At 50.0% G+C, this 14,720-nt stretch overlaps 1 pseudogene; it reads right to left on the reverse strand.

Moving 5' to 3' along the window:
- Positions 1 to 291: 291 nt before the first annotated feature.
- LOC102010348 lies at positions 292 to 7,199 on the reverse strand (annotated as a pseudogene).
- Positions 7,200 to 14,720: the final 7,521 nt, after the last annotated feature.

Raw genomic sequence — 14,720 nt, forward strand, 5'->3', positions numbered from 1 at the left:
ATATATATATATATATATTAAGCTCCTCTACAGGATAATTAGCAAAATTTAGAAAGGGAAAATAATGTACAAAAGACAGACAAAAACATCACTCTTGAGGGACAATCACAGTCCAAATATATTGTTAAAGTACTTTGTTTTTGAATTAGCTCTTATGTACATCCTCAGCTGCAGTTCCAGCCCCGGGTTTTTGTCTATAAGAATAAAATACAGCAAACTAGTGAGCCCAGTCTTCCCAGTTTTTAAAATAGGTTTCACTTGAGACCACCATTAAACCTTGCATAGTTTTAAATGTGGGAGGGACAAATAGGAGAACAACTTTATCAGTCCAGTTGGTACCGAGCGGAATACAACGCTATAGATAAGTAGCTGTCAGTGCTGTGCTAAGTAATTATTCAGAAGCTGTTTCGTTTTTCTGCTGGTTTCAGGGAGAGTTCTTTAACACGTTTCTGATCTTGAGGTACATTCCAATGATTCTGCTGCACTCTCCGACTCAAAGGGGAGATTCCAGTTGCAAGTCTGCGCACCTGGGGATAGGGAGTGGAGTTCAGGGCTGCGAAGGACTGGTGTCCACATGTGGGAACTTCTGGCTGCCTTTGCTCCTGATGCCAGTTTGTCCCACTACTGACCTTCCTCAGAAGAGTGGCTGCACAGGCTGCCTCCGCAGAGCTTCCTTCTGAGGAATCAGTGAGGCTTCGGGGCTGGACTTCAAGGCTATTTTACTTTCTCTGTCTTTGTGTGAGTGTCTGCACCTCAAGCTCTTCCACCACTGGCTTTTCTGGTGTTTTCTGTCTGGGGCAGGGAGGCCCAGCTTATTTGCACATGGGAATGTTGACACGGTGATGGGGCCCTCAGTTAGAAGCATGTCTGTGGGCAGGTTCCAGCTGCTGTTGATGCTCTCCCTGTTCCAGCACCACCCAGATCCACCTTTGCTGCTCTTTGAGCTCCTCTGGAGTACTTATGTCTTCATCCACCACTGTGACTGCAGCCTGGGTCTGGGGCCAGTCACAGGGGTCAGTGGTGGGGCACTCCTGGGGAGCACAGGATAAAGATGGGTGGAAAGGTCTCTCTGGGGCAGGGTGTCAGGGACACTGGAAAGCGTCACTCCTCTGAGAACCATGGAGCATGTCCATATCTAAGTGCAGCGCCATGCTGGACTACCAGAACTGGACTGCGGTGAAGATCGCTCGCTTCTGGACTTTACCCTTGGCACTCGAGTGTTAGACTTGAGGTAACTGGCAAACGCATCCTTCAGCTGGCATGCCTTCACTGGTGTGTAACCAGACAGCCTTCTCTCATCTGGAATTCCTCTGGGAGTAGGTATATTAAAACCTGGAAAATTTATTAATTTCCAGAGACTGTAACACTTTTGTTTTTTCATTTATAAGTAACACTTTTATTCTGTTGTATTTCTCCAACTTTTGTTTCTCCATCAGCATTATCTTTTCCATCATAGAATACAAGCCCTGAATTCTCTACTTCAAGCTCTTTGAGCTACTCTGGTGGGTATTCTGACTGGCACACTCTATAGATGAAGGGGGAAGATTCTTTATAGCATGCAGTGTGTCTTGAAGTTCCTCCCTAATAACTCTTGGCTTGAGCCTGCAAAATCTCTCTTCTTCTTCTTCTGTATGGGACTGCTGCTGAAAATTCCAAGTGTTTGCCTCACTGCGGGCAGCTGTATACTCTTTTCTCTTTTGACTTATTTGAGCAGGACTGGGGTACATTGGGCAACCTTTCATTTGGTGTTCTTCAGAGCCACGGATGAAACAGTGAGGCTTCAGCCTTTATGCCTTTACTAGTTATTTGTTGCTCTTCTAGAGAAACGATGTGGTTAAAGACTCACTGGTACTTGGCTATTTCCCATCCTTTGGTAAGCTGAGAGATACTAGTGGTTGCTCTTCTTTCTCAAGGCAAAAATCAGCAAAATACAGCACACTTTCTACAACACTAAAACCTCCCTAGTCTCCCTGCTCTTCCCGTGGTACAGGACTGTTCTACTTCCTAATCCTTTTCTAGCACAATACTGGAAGGCTGGGGCAAATGATTGAAGAAAGTCTCTTTCACATCATTTTGCTGCTGCTCCTCAAGTTTTTTTTTACTAAATTTGATAGAAATTCCTCTATCTCTTGATGATATTGATTTGAAGTAATGCTGTTCACAAATAGAATTTGTAAGCCAGATGTGGTAGTGCACACCTGTAATCTCAGCACTCTCAGGCTAAGGTAGGAGGTTCACTATGAGTTCAGGGCCAGCCTGGATTACATAGTGAGTTCAAGGCCAGTTTGAATTACATAGTGAAACTTTGTCTCAAAAAAATCCCCCAAAATCAAAAACCAAAAACAAAACAACAAAATCCCCCAAATAAACAAAAAAGAAAAACAAAATAAAAAGCCCCAAATAGAATCTGTAACTAAAGTCCATCTAATTTAGTATTGTTCACCAATATTTGACTTGGCCAAGTGAGTCTTTAGTTTTCTTGGCAAGAAGCTATTTGATGGTTTGTTAGCACTGCCAGAGCCACTCCAGCATCTCTGTCATCCTTGAAGCAGGTATAAACATGCCTTAGGGTCAATTTCCTGGGGGTCAAATGCATTGAACAGCTCCAGGTCACCAGAATCCTCTTCTGCTGCCACTTTGGGTAGCGGGAAAGATTTGAGCAACACTTTCACTTTAAAAGAAGTGAGCTGAGACATCCTGTCTTTGATGGGATTAGTGATGCTTCCAGGTTCCTCTCACTTTGCTGTCCTGAGGTGTGGGGGCAGGGCACAAGGGAGGTAGAAGGAAGGGAAAAAGACCAGCTCAGTAATTTCCACCTCTGATCCTCCCATCTCGCATCTCCGAGGCAGTGCCTGATGGCCTCACTGACAGGTGATGAATGCTTTCAGACATTTATCAGTTGTGTGTATGTGGGTATGTGTGTGCACACACGTATTGGTGTGTGTCTCTCTGTGTGTGAGTCCATGTGAGTGCATGGGGCACAGCTATGTATGTATGTGTTCAGCACTTCCCCAGTGTCCTGGGCTTGTCTATGTGACAGGTGAAGGATTCGTGAGAGTATCCTGTTCTGAAGAGGGACGGGGAGAGACATACACTGCTGATGACCCCAGCGTCAGCTCTTCTCCCCTTGGACGCACAGACGGCTATGCCTTTCTCAATGTGGGGTGTCATGTAATCCTCTGCTTTTCCTGCCCAAGGGCCAGGAACAGAAGGGACATAGGCATCCGGGTTAGAGCACAATGTATTCTGAGCTCTCTTCACCCACCTGGAAACTCTGGCAATTCCTTTGATTTTTCTTTTCCTTTTCTTTTTTCTTTTTTTTTTTGGTACTGGGAATCGAACTCAGGACCTTGCACTTGCCAGGCAGGTGCTTGTACCACTGAGCTATATCCTCAGCCCTTCCTTTGATTTTTTGCTTTAAGACTTTGCCAAACCCTATAAAAAGAACTTGACTTTAAAATTTGCCATTCAAACCAACAAAAATAAATAGAATTGCCCAATATTTATAGCAGCTGGCAAAAATCTCAGTTGGAGAAGGACTGTCATATGCTATTCTTTTTTTTTTTTGGTACTGGAAATTGAATTCAGGACCTCATGCTTGCCAGGCAGGTGCTGTGCCAGTGAACTAAATCCCCAGCCCCCTATATGCCATTCTTTAACTGTATCCTAACATATTTTTTCATTCTCATATTAAGACATTTAGATTATTTCCAAATGTTGGCAATCTAATAATATCTCATTGAACATACATATAGTCAAATTGTCTCTTACTTTTCATTATAATAAGATTCTAGAGGTGCAATTGCTTTATCACAAGGAATAAACATTTTTAAGATTTGTGATCTATAATAATGAAATCACAACAGAAAATTTGTATCAGTTTATAGTCCTGCCAGCTGTTCTTCACCAAAATATATTCTATGATTTAGAAATTCATTTGCCAGTTTGGTAAGTCAAAGTTATCTTAATTCTGTTTGACAGTGCCTGGAGACCTTTCTGTTTGCTTAGCTTGTGTCTTCCCAAGGGTTCACTAGAGGAACAGATTTAATATTATATACAACATGTATAATGGGCTTACAGTGGCCACCTGTGGAATGAGGGGTTAAAGAATTCAAAATGGGGCTGGGGATTTAGCTCAGCGGCAAAAGCGCCTGCCTGGCAAGCACAAGGTCGTGAGTTCGGTTCCCGGTACCAGAGAAAAACCAAAAAAAGAAAAAAAAGAATTCAAAATGGTCGTCTGTGGTCTGGAGAGCAGGAGGATCCAGTGGACAGGTGAAGGCTTGGAGCTCACTGCAGAGCCTAGTGTGAGTCTGTATCAGCCAAAGAGTCTGTGTTGGAAGGCTAAGGAGTCTGCACTGGAAGCCTAAAAGAACTGCAGACCAATGTCCAAAGGCAATGGGGAAGACCAGAGCTCTTCTGATGAAGTAAAGGGAAGATTTCCTTCCTTCTCTTTTTATTTTATCCAGGCTACAAGTGTATTGCTTAGTTCCACCCAGACCTGGGTAGGTCTTTCCTCCTCAGTGTTTGGACCACATGTTAATCACCCAGAGATACATCCAGAACTAAGCTCCACTAATCAATTCAAGTTCACATATCACAAGTAATGATTACAACGTCATAACACACTGGGGCCAGTGTAATGATTTCCTTCTTATGAGGCACAGAAAGACTGTAACTTTCATGCTTAGGCAGAGGCTTGGGTCTTGTTAAGAGTTCTGTTCTTGCTCCCAAAGCCAGCTGGGCCCAATGAGCAGCTCTCTGGAAGATGAACTGTCCTTCACATCCCCTCTACAAACAGCCTCCAATTATTGGAGAACACTATGTTTTGGGCTGTCTTCATTTCTAGTTTTGTTTTTTATTTTTAAGATCAATGTTATTTGAGGCAGGATTTATATACAGTAAGATGCACAGATGGCGAGTGTGTGCAGGGATGGGTTTTGGGAAATGTATAGATTTGTGAGACCCACTCCACAGTCAGGGTGGCTGAAATCACACTCAAGGCCTCTGGAGAAGCTCCTACTGCCCATGTGACCACAGATGTAACTTCCATGGCCACCTGTAGAAGTTCACATGTGTGGCAGAATTATTCTATGAACTCCAAAGAGCAGGGCAGGGGACAGGGACCCTCCCTCCTCCTCTCTGCCCATTTGGGAAAGAGGGACACACACCATGGGCTGTGTGTCTCACAGGCTGACTCAGCTCTGCTGGAGCTCAGCACCGCAGATGCTACTGGCTTCCATCTTTTCCAACCCTCTGTTCCTGAGCCCTGGAGCCCATGATTTCACGCTTATGGGCTCTTCTGCTTTTTCAAGGCTGTGTGTAACGGTGGATGGTCCAGGGCCACCTGTGGTGTGCGGGCTCCCACTTGCTTGGAAGAGGGGCCAAGCTTGGTGTGGCTGGGTGTGGCTTCCCAACAGCTTCGAAGAAGGATCAGAAAGCAGTCACTATGGCCTCCCCACCTGCTGCTGCTTCTTTGTGTGATTAAACTGCCACCATGGGCTGACACCTAGGACTGGGAGTTGGGGTGATCAGGCACCGGATGGGGAGGGAGACTCAGGTACTGAGAGGCTGAGGACATGACTGAGGCTCAGGGGCTTTGTACATGTGACCACAGGGACACAGAGGGCCATGTGTCTAACCTTGTTCCTGTCCTATCCCTCTTCAAAATACAGGTTCTAGACAAAAACACGAAATTACTTACCTCAGCATAAGTCAGTCTTCATTCTGGGCACAATTTCTAGCATTTCCTCTTCCCCTTGCTCCTCTTCCCTTCCCCGCCTGCTCTACCCACGCCCCGCTTCCCCATGTGAGTCAGAAAGACCATCTGGCTGGAGGAAGTGCTGGGTCCTGACTCACGTCACCTTGATTAAGTTCAGATTCCAGTCACCATGCCCATCCTGCTTGAGGGTGGTGCTTGTCACAGTGAGCACCTCGCACCTCGCGGTGGACAGCCAGGACTCATGGAAAGCGCAGGAGGCCAGGCGTCTTGGTGGGAAGGCTGGTGGCCACGTAGAATCCCTGTAGTGCACAGCAGGGCTTGTACTGTGATTTCAGGCTGAGGTTCCACCTTCTCCTTGAGGCTCCTGGAAGCCAGCATGGTGTTTCACAGAGACATATTGCACGGCGTCCGCCCTGGCTGGAGGACTCCGATGCTCCACGCTCAGCTCTTCTCATCTGGAGGGCCAGGCCACCGGAAGTGAGGCTTGAGGCCCACCTGAGCTCAGCCTGCACTTTCAGACTCATTTGCTGAGAAAGGAAGCAGAACAGACAAGGACGTCTCCCGGACGTGGCTGTCAGTCTGCGGACAAGTGGAGGCAGCGCTGTGCACTGTCGCTGCCCAGGAGACTGGGACAGGTGCGTCCCCGGAAAAGCTGGAATGCAGCTTGTTCAGCAGTCGCCTGTGGCCCAGTCACTCGTTCTTGTGGACAAAGGAAGTGAGCTTGCGGCGCCATCCTTGTTGTCGTTGCGGCAGAAGGGAGGTGGCTGCCGTTCCTCCTCAGTTTAGCAGGAGCCAGAAGGACTTCGGACGGGGCTGAAGTACCCACACCACGTCAAGGCGTCAGCAGCACGTGTGGCCAGCACGGCCGCCCTGCTCTCCTCCAGGCAGGAGCTGGCAGCACCTCCCGGTGGTCACACCTTCACCAGATTCGTCTGCAGAGACTGACCAAGGCCTGGTCCCTCCCACTTACTCATCGTGTTGCCCCAAGCCGAACGCCTGCTCCAGTGTTACCTCCACTGGAAGTGAGGGTGAGCAATGACAGCCTCTTAAAAATCTCCTCGAACTGATTTCTGATGTGTAACCGCATGCCAGTTCCACAGACTACACTTTTGGAGCTCTTGGATGCCAAGCAGGCAGGCATCTCGTCAGTGGTGCTGCTCAGGACTGACATCGGATTGTGCACCTGTCAGGTGTTTTAGCTTCCCTGCCTCTGCTTTGCTTCTTACCCAGCCCTTGGGAGGTTTCCTAAGCCTCGCAGGCTGCGAAATGTGCCTTCCTCCCATCTGCATCCATGGGCTCTGGGGAGACACCCTGGGTGGCACATGCCATGGGGTTTCATGATCACCTGCCCGTCTCCCGGCCATGGACTCTGCTGACCTTTAGTAGGGCCAATAGCTATGGAAGGGCAGAAGGTGAGGCAGAGGCTACTTGGGGACTGAGGCCCACCCACGCTGGCCGTCAGGAGAGCATGGGGGAGCATGCCGGTAAGCCTGGATCTCCAGGGGAGGCTAAGCAGAAGGATCAGGAGTTCAAGGCCAGTTCAAGGTACGGCCGGCGTGTCCCCCAAAGTTGTATTCTTTCCAGTATCTTTGTTTCACTCTCTCCTTGTGGTGACTTCCCCTTCTGTGAGCTGGGCCCTGTACCTTCTGGTCCCCAGCACAATGCCTCAGGTGGTAAACACTTGTCAACACCGACTGAGTACATTCTTGCTGGAAAAATACAGATGAAAGAGATTCCCCATCTGCCACCCCATCCACTGCGCAGAGTCCTGAAAGACTACAACCCAGCTGAAGGGACGGGGCAAGAGGAGACTGGCCAAGATGGCAGCAACAAATCCATTTTGAGGAAGTTAGTAAAACTGTATGTGGCTCAATGGTATATAGAGAAAAACAGCCCCAAGGAGGCCCACGTCCTAGCCCTGGAGCCCTTGAACACATTCCCTGTGGCAACAGGACTTTGTGGACGTCATGAAGTTGAAGACCTTGAGACGGGAGCCTCTCTGGATCCTCCTGGCGGCCCAGTCACAAGGGACTGGGAGGTGCAAGGGCCAGAGCGGGAGACTGAGGCAAGAGCACAGAAGCGGGACAGCCTGCAGAGGCCGGAGGAGGCTTTGAGTGAGCCAAGGTGCACAGCCGAAGGCAGCTGGAGGCAGCGGCACTGCCCTGGCACACAGGGACTCTGGTGCTGGGAGGCCTGAGGGATTTCTGGTCTACAGAACACTTGTCCGGTGGTCTGTGCTGCTGGTGCCATAGTCATAGCAGCGTGGCACTGACAGAAACGGCAGGCAGGGACTTCGGGTGGCGGGAGAGAGGCCTGCCAGGCTGGTCCTCACCCAGTGGGGCTCAGCAGCCTGTTGCTGATGTCAGAAGCTTGGCTGTGGACCTGCGCTTCTGGTACCTTCAGCATGCCGATTCCAGGCCTCCTGAACTAGAAAATGGACCGAGGCTCAGCATGTGCCCTGCCGATGCCTTTTCCTTGCAGAAGAGGCCCTGGGGATGCGAGCTGTGGGCATCCTGGGGGCCAGTTCTGCTGTGGAAGCACTGCATCCCTTTGTCTCCGTCCACTGTGCCTGGAGCCCAGGAATTTCTCAGGAAAAATGTGGGATCCCTCCAAAACGTCAGGAGAACATCATCCACGGGAAAAAATAACAGGTGCAGGGAGCAGCTGCTGCTGATTCACAGCTCTCTTTTCTTTTCAGATGTGTCTTCTGTGGGGAAACCAAGGATTTTCAGAAGCTTTTTTGGCTTTTCTTCTTGAAGCAATAGCTTTGGAGGTTTTCAGCTGAGTCCAGAGGCCATGGTGCCGGGCAGTGGCAAAGGAGAGGGAAAATCCCAGCCACCCACCCCTGTAGTGGCTTTTAAGTCTCATTTGGTCCGGGGGGCATCATCATTTTGGGATGAGTTGTTGATGCCTTTGCAACCTGGGCTGTGACGGGCTCTCAGGGGAGTGCAAACTGCAGAGACATCACGTGGCATCACACGGGGTGGGTGAGTGTCAAGGTGTGGGTCCGGACTCTGAAGGGCGACCTTGGTTCCTGACCTGCTATCAGACGGCATTCCCGGCATTGCTGGGGGCCGTCCTGTGAGCAAGCCGTGACACACCACAGCTCCTGGGCTGGTCACGGCACTCACCTCACTCACTCCACAAATATTTATTGAATTGCTTGGGCTGGGCCTGTGCTTGTTCACCGTGGTGCATTTATGGCTCACGGACAGGTGTGCAGTGTGCTTATTCCCTGCACATGAGATAAAACAAGGCCCTGTGTTTGCAAGCTGCGATCTGCACCATCAGCAGGGGTCGGGAGCCCACGCCACTTAGACGTGAGCTGCCCAACACCAGGAACTTGCACTCTCGATTTCCACGCGTGCTTTGCACCTGCTGAGATGCCTGATTTAAGGCAGTGAAGCTGTATCTCAAGTGGGAAGGTGGCAAATGTCTGCACCTACCACAGGCAGCCACACTCAGGTGTGGGCCTTGGCATGTGTGTGCCCGTGAAAGGCCAGCCTTGTTCTACCAGCACCAGAACTGCAAGCGCCATGTGATCGGCAGGGGGAGGGCCATGCTGGGCCGTGAAGGTCAAAGATGGCAACAGGCATTCTGAGGATCAAAACGTGTGTCACCTTCAGGAAATAAGAGCCTGCTTCCTGGAAGTCATGCTCTGCCCATCACACCTCTGGTCACAGCCATAATCGTTACTGCCCTACTCTCCACACAGGCCATCTGCAAAGTGGTTTCCATGTCCTGCAGCCAATAGCTGGCCAATTCTTCACCTGTGGACTCTCCTGGCTTCTTAGTAGGAAGAATGAGAGTCTGGTCTTTTTTTGCTGTTCATTCACCCAAAGTGAAGTGGGAAGCTTTCTGTTTCATTCAAGCAACCAGCTCTGGGACTGCCACCAAGGACACGTGTGACCTCAGGGGCCCGCTGGGTGGTGGGTCGGGACAGTAGACATTCATTCTCCCACCATTCTGGAGATCAGAAGCGTGAGGTTAGGGCTGGGCAAGACTGACTCCGAGGCCCGGGAAGGATCTGCCCCAGACCCTCACAGCACCTGCTGAGGCTGAAGTCTTACTCTTTCTTGGCTTGTTGATGCGCTGCCCCACCCTCTGCCTCCTGCCTCGTGTGGCTCTCCTGTGTCTCCCTGCCAGTCTCTTCTCTTTGTATAGGGACCTAATTGCTGGATTTAGGGCCCAGGCTAGCCCACCGTAGTTTCTTCTCCCTCCTTAACTAACTGCAAAGACCCTGTTTCAAACAAGGTCCCTGAGGAGCTGCAGGATGGACATGATGTTTGGGGAACACAATCCAATCCACACTGGCACTTTTGACATCAATTCCACAGACCTCTGAAAGCATGTCTGAGGCAGGCAGGTGCTCTGGTAGCGAGCATTTTCCAAGGCCTGCTTTGCTCAGGGAGCCAGAATGAGTTGAAGTTGGCCCTCCTGGGCCGGGATGCAGCACCGCTCCCAGGGCCAGTAGACATTCCCGGACAGTCGGTGTGAGCGGACATGAATGTTCCAGGCTGGAACCCAGGAGTGCCCGGCACGCAGGGCTCCCAGGTTTCGTTGGTCTCACACCAACGGAGGCACAGCCTTTTCTCCTACTGCGCCTGCAGGGGCCCGGGGGACCTGGCACTGTGCCCGCCCTCTGTCCCCAGGGTTGAGGCAGTAGGGAACAGGAGGGTCACCTGCCTCCCGGTGTAGAAAAGTCCAGTCCACAGTTTTCCCCACCCCTGACTGACAAACAGGATTTAAAATCCCTTTATCTGGGGACAAACAGAAAGTGTGTACTTGTGGTGAATAATTTAAGCTGATATTCTGGCCAGCTGTTAAGGGACACATGCAAAGAAAAAAAAAGCTAATGACATGTGGTTGGCATTGATGTTTTGCGACAGGAGTACTTCTTCCTAGGCGTGTTTTCCAAGAGACTGCATCTCAGGGTCCATGGTCTCCCGATCCCAACCTCTTTGGCCTTTGGCCTCCAACCTCTGACCTTTTTGAAAAACAGAAAGGAAAATTATCCCAGCGTCCAGAGCAACTGGAGCCCAAACACATCCACATGACTGGACGCAGTGGCATCACGTCACTCCGACAAAACGTGGTGAGCAGCAGATTCACAGCCTGACTTCCGTTCCGACTCCTCAGGCCCGCACTGCGCTGGGGCGATGCTCCGTCATGCCCACCCGTGGCCCAGGCTGCTCCTCCTCCCAGCCTCCTGTGCTCTGGGGCTCGAGGACTGGACCCTTACCAGAGTAAACAACATGAACGTGCACGTCCAGTCCAGTCTTTTTTGTCTGATTTTCCCAGTTTAGGAGGGAAGTTGAGGCTGTGGACTTTGTTTCCAGACTGGGCTGCTCCTCCACTGGCTTTCTGTGGAGGCCTTTCCTGAGGGTGCTGAGGATCCCCTCTTGTGCCTGCTCAATCTCTGCAGGAAGGGTGCCCCAGCCAGAAGGAGAGGGCCCTGGGCGGATATGGGGGGAGATGAAGCTATGCTCATTTTCATCAGGTCTCTCAGTCGGGGTGGCCACCTGGGCTACCGCGTGTCTCTTACACGGGGCTGAACGTCGCTGCAGTTCTGCAGCCAGAAGCAGCCACAGGGCAGCGTGCTATGTTGAGGGAGTGCTCCTGACTCCTTTAGCTCAGCCCACAGCCAGTTCTATGGATAATCCAGTTCCTGGAATGGAAGCGCAGGAAACAGGTTCGTCCCTGAGGTCAGCACAGGCCAAGCAAGTCCCAGAGGTCTGATTTCAAGGAAGGGAAAGACCAGCCCATTCTGATGCTTCCTGTGTGTGGACCTGTGCCTGCTACTCAGGGGCGGCGTGTGACACCACCCAGAACCCCGAGAGCACGTGCCTCACTGTGTGACCATAGCGTGACCACAGGGACGGCGAGGTCATCACTGCCTCACAGGCGCACCTCCTGCGAGGGACCAAGGTGAAGCGGTCTGCTTGGTTGAGCCCATCTGTGGCTCCCGTGTGGTGCCCTGGTCTTTGCAGATGTGGCATACTGCCACTTCTTGTGCAGGCCCCCTACGGTACCCTGATGAGGTTCCAAGAAGTGAAAGCCACTTTGTACGGAAGAGTGTGGCACAGTTGGGTTTAGATCCCTGAAAAAAGTCTCAATTCTTCCTCACAACAGAGGGTCCGGAGGGGCAAGGAAGATTAAAACACGCAAGCAGCTGAGGCCCAGAGAGGTCATGAGCCCGGGGCGAGGTCACACAGCAGTGGTGGCCCTGGGACTCGCACTTGGGTACTCCATCTGTCCCTCTGAGGTGTTTCCCTTGTTCTGAGGAGACATCTCTGACTGTCACGGTGCATGTGGATGAAGACAGACTTCTGTGGCAGGCTCACGGCCTCCTCCACGCTGCAGGGGCCACTGTGCAACCACGGGCGGCCACGGCCCTGTGTGCCCCGTGAGTCCGCACTGTGTGCCTCACTTAGTCCTCACTGCTCGTGAGGTCTGCTGCTGTTGATGCTGTGGGTTTGGGACACTCTGCTGCTTCAAATCTGCTGTAAAGATGTGGCGCCCATGGACAGGGCTGCGGGGCAGAGGCTGGGGTCCGTGCTCAGGAGGCCTGGGTGGGCTTCAGGTTGAGCCAGGAGAAATGTCTTATTTTTAGGAAAAGAAAGCCACAGCTCCCAAGTCTGCAGCCACTTCCTCTGTGGAGGTCACGTGTGCGTGCTGCTGCCTGCAGAGACTGTTTCGGGTCTGTCCTTGCGCTCTTCTGCCTTGGGCCTGCAGGGCTCAGGTGTTCTTCGGAGGTGCGTGGCCTGGCCTTCCTGAGCCCAGCTCCTGCGGCAGTGCGCTGGCAACAGACGTCTCGAGAGGCTCTGCAGAGGGCCGCCTTCTTGGCTGCCTGAGCCGCGCAAATCCAGGGCAGGTCAGCACCGTCCTGCCTCACCTGGGCTCTCAGGAATCTGAGACAGATGAATGTCGTGTGGCTTTTGGCCCCCTTTGAAGCCATTGCTTAATACTACCAAGAGGAAAAATCTCAAACTCTTCTTTGCTGTAAAAATAATTTTAGTTTTAAATTCAAATTGATAAAGCCGTGTTACATATTTTTTTTAAAATAAAACTTCTCAGTCCTACCATTTTTAACTATTGCCATTCACCATGTTTCTTGCATTCTGCTTTCCTATGTGCATTTTGTACAAAGCTGTAATCATAGTGTATAAACAATGTTTACATTCTGCTTTGGGAAAACTCAATGTTATTTGCAAGTTCTATGTTACCTCATAGTTTAGAAATCATAATTTTAAAAGGTTGCTTAATACTCTTTGGAGGGTTCATTGTACTTTGAAAATTCGCAACACTACAAATGACAATGGGACCTCCAGCATACCAGATACCCTCCTCCCTGCCCTCAGAATGTCATGGATTACGGAGTCCGAGGGCTTGAACATGACTCTGTTCTCTGACATACATCGCCAAAGCTTTCACCCCAAATTGAGCCAGTTTCAGCACCCTCAGTACACGAGAGTACCTGTTTCAGTATTACTCACTATAAACATTTCTGTAACATCTGGAACAAGGAATTATTTTAATTGCACTGTTTGACTATGAGCAAGTTTAAGCAATCCTTCTGTCTTGGTTATTTTTTTATTGCTGGGACAAAATACTTGACACCCACAAGTTAAAGAAGGAAAGGTTTATTTTGACTCACAGTTTGTATAGATTTCAGCCCATAGTTGGCTGGTTCCAAGGCAGGGTGGCATGGCAGAGGGGTACTGCAGAGGAGAAATTGTCCATGGCAAGCAGGCAGAAAACAGCAGCCTTCCTTCTGTTTTCCCTTGTATTCCATCCAGGCTATAAGCCTATTGGTGTCACTTGCACCCAGGGTAGGTCTTCCCATTACCCACAACCAGACCTACGCTAAATGTTGTAGTTAGGGTTTTACAAGGAAACAATACAATATAGGACACATAATTTCTAAGATTATTTTATTATAGTCACCCAAAGAGTCATATACAAAGAGAGTGCAGGAAATCTGTCCACATACTAAAGACCAAAAGGATCCAGCTGAGGGCCTGGATCCCACAGCAATGTCCTATATGAGTCCAGCTGAAGACCTAGAGCCCATAACAGTGATCCCCATGAGGCCAACTGGAGGTCAAGGGCCTATGATAATGTCTCATGCAAGTCTGTTTCATGGATTTGTACTGGGTCAGTGGTGGAAGCTAGAAAGTCTGTGCCAGTGGGATGAAGGATCTGTGCTAGCAGGCTGAAGGGTCTGTATTGAAGCCAGGAAGTGATGCTCAAGGTAAGGACCAGAGCTCCCCCGGAAAGTACCACAGTGACAATGAGGTCCCAAGCTCCTCTGACAGTGAGGACAGCTGAGTCCGTACCAGGAAAGCCAGCGTGACAAGCTTCTTCAGAAGAATGAACAGTGCACCATCTTCCCCTCCAGAGGCAGGAAGCTGTGCTTAAAGTAAGGAATCAGCACTCCCCTAAAGTGAACCATAGACATTCTCAGAGAAAAGGTCCCGAGCTCCTTCTATGACAAGAACAGCCACATTCATATGAGGAAAGCCAGCACGACAAGGTCTTCCAGAACCAACAGCTCCCTAACAGCTTTGAAACTTCTTCCTGTACAGTTCTGCCTCTTATGCTGCCGGCAACAATCCTCAGGGATCGTTGGGCCTCCCACACCCAGCACTACGCTGGTTCAGTTCAGCTGAGTGTTACAAGTTGACCACCAGTTGTCAATCTACCACACCAAAGGAATCGGTGGACTAATCCAGTTGTCACACACCCATGATCCAGCCACTCCCAAAAGCTCTACAGGGAAGTGCATGAGGCTCTGGGCGACATCTTCCATATAAACTGTGACACCCTTTTTTAGTTTTAGAATTTCTCTTTTACATTTAATAGACTATTGACAATTTCCCATCTATTTGTTTGATCTTATTACATAATAAATAATCCTTTTCTAACATAGATATAATTCCTTTTTAACTCTCCAGGTGTATCAGAATACACCAAGAATGTAAAGGTCTTTTTTGTGGTT

Source organism: Chinchilla lanigera, unplaced genomic scaffold, assembly GCF_000276665.1.
Source record: "Chinchilla lanigera isolate Chin_1 unplaced genomic scaffold, ChiLan1.0 scaffold00010, whole genome shotgun sequence".
NCBI lineage: Eukaryota > Metazoa > Chordata > Mammalia > Rodentia > Chinchillidae > Chinchilla > Chinchilla lanigera.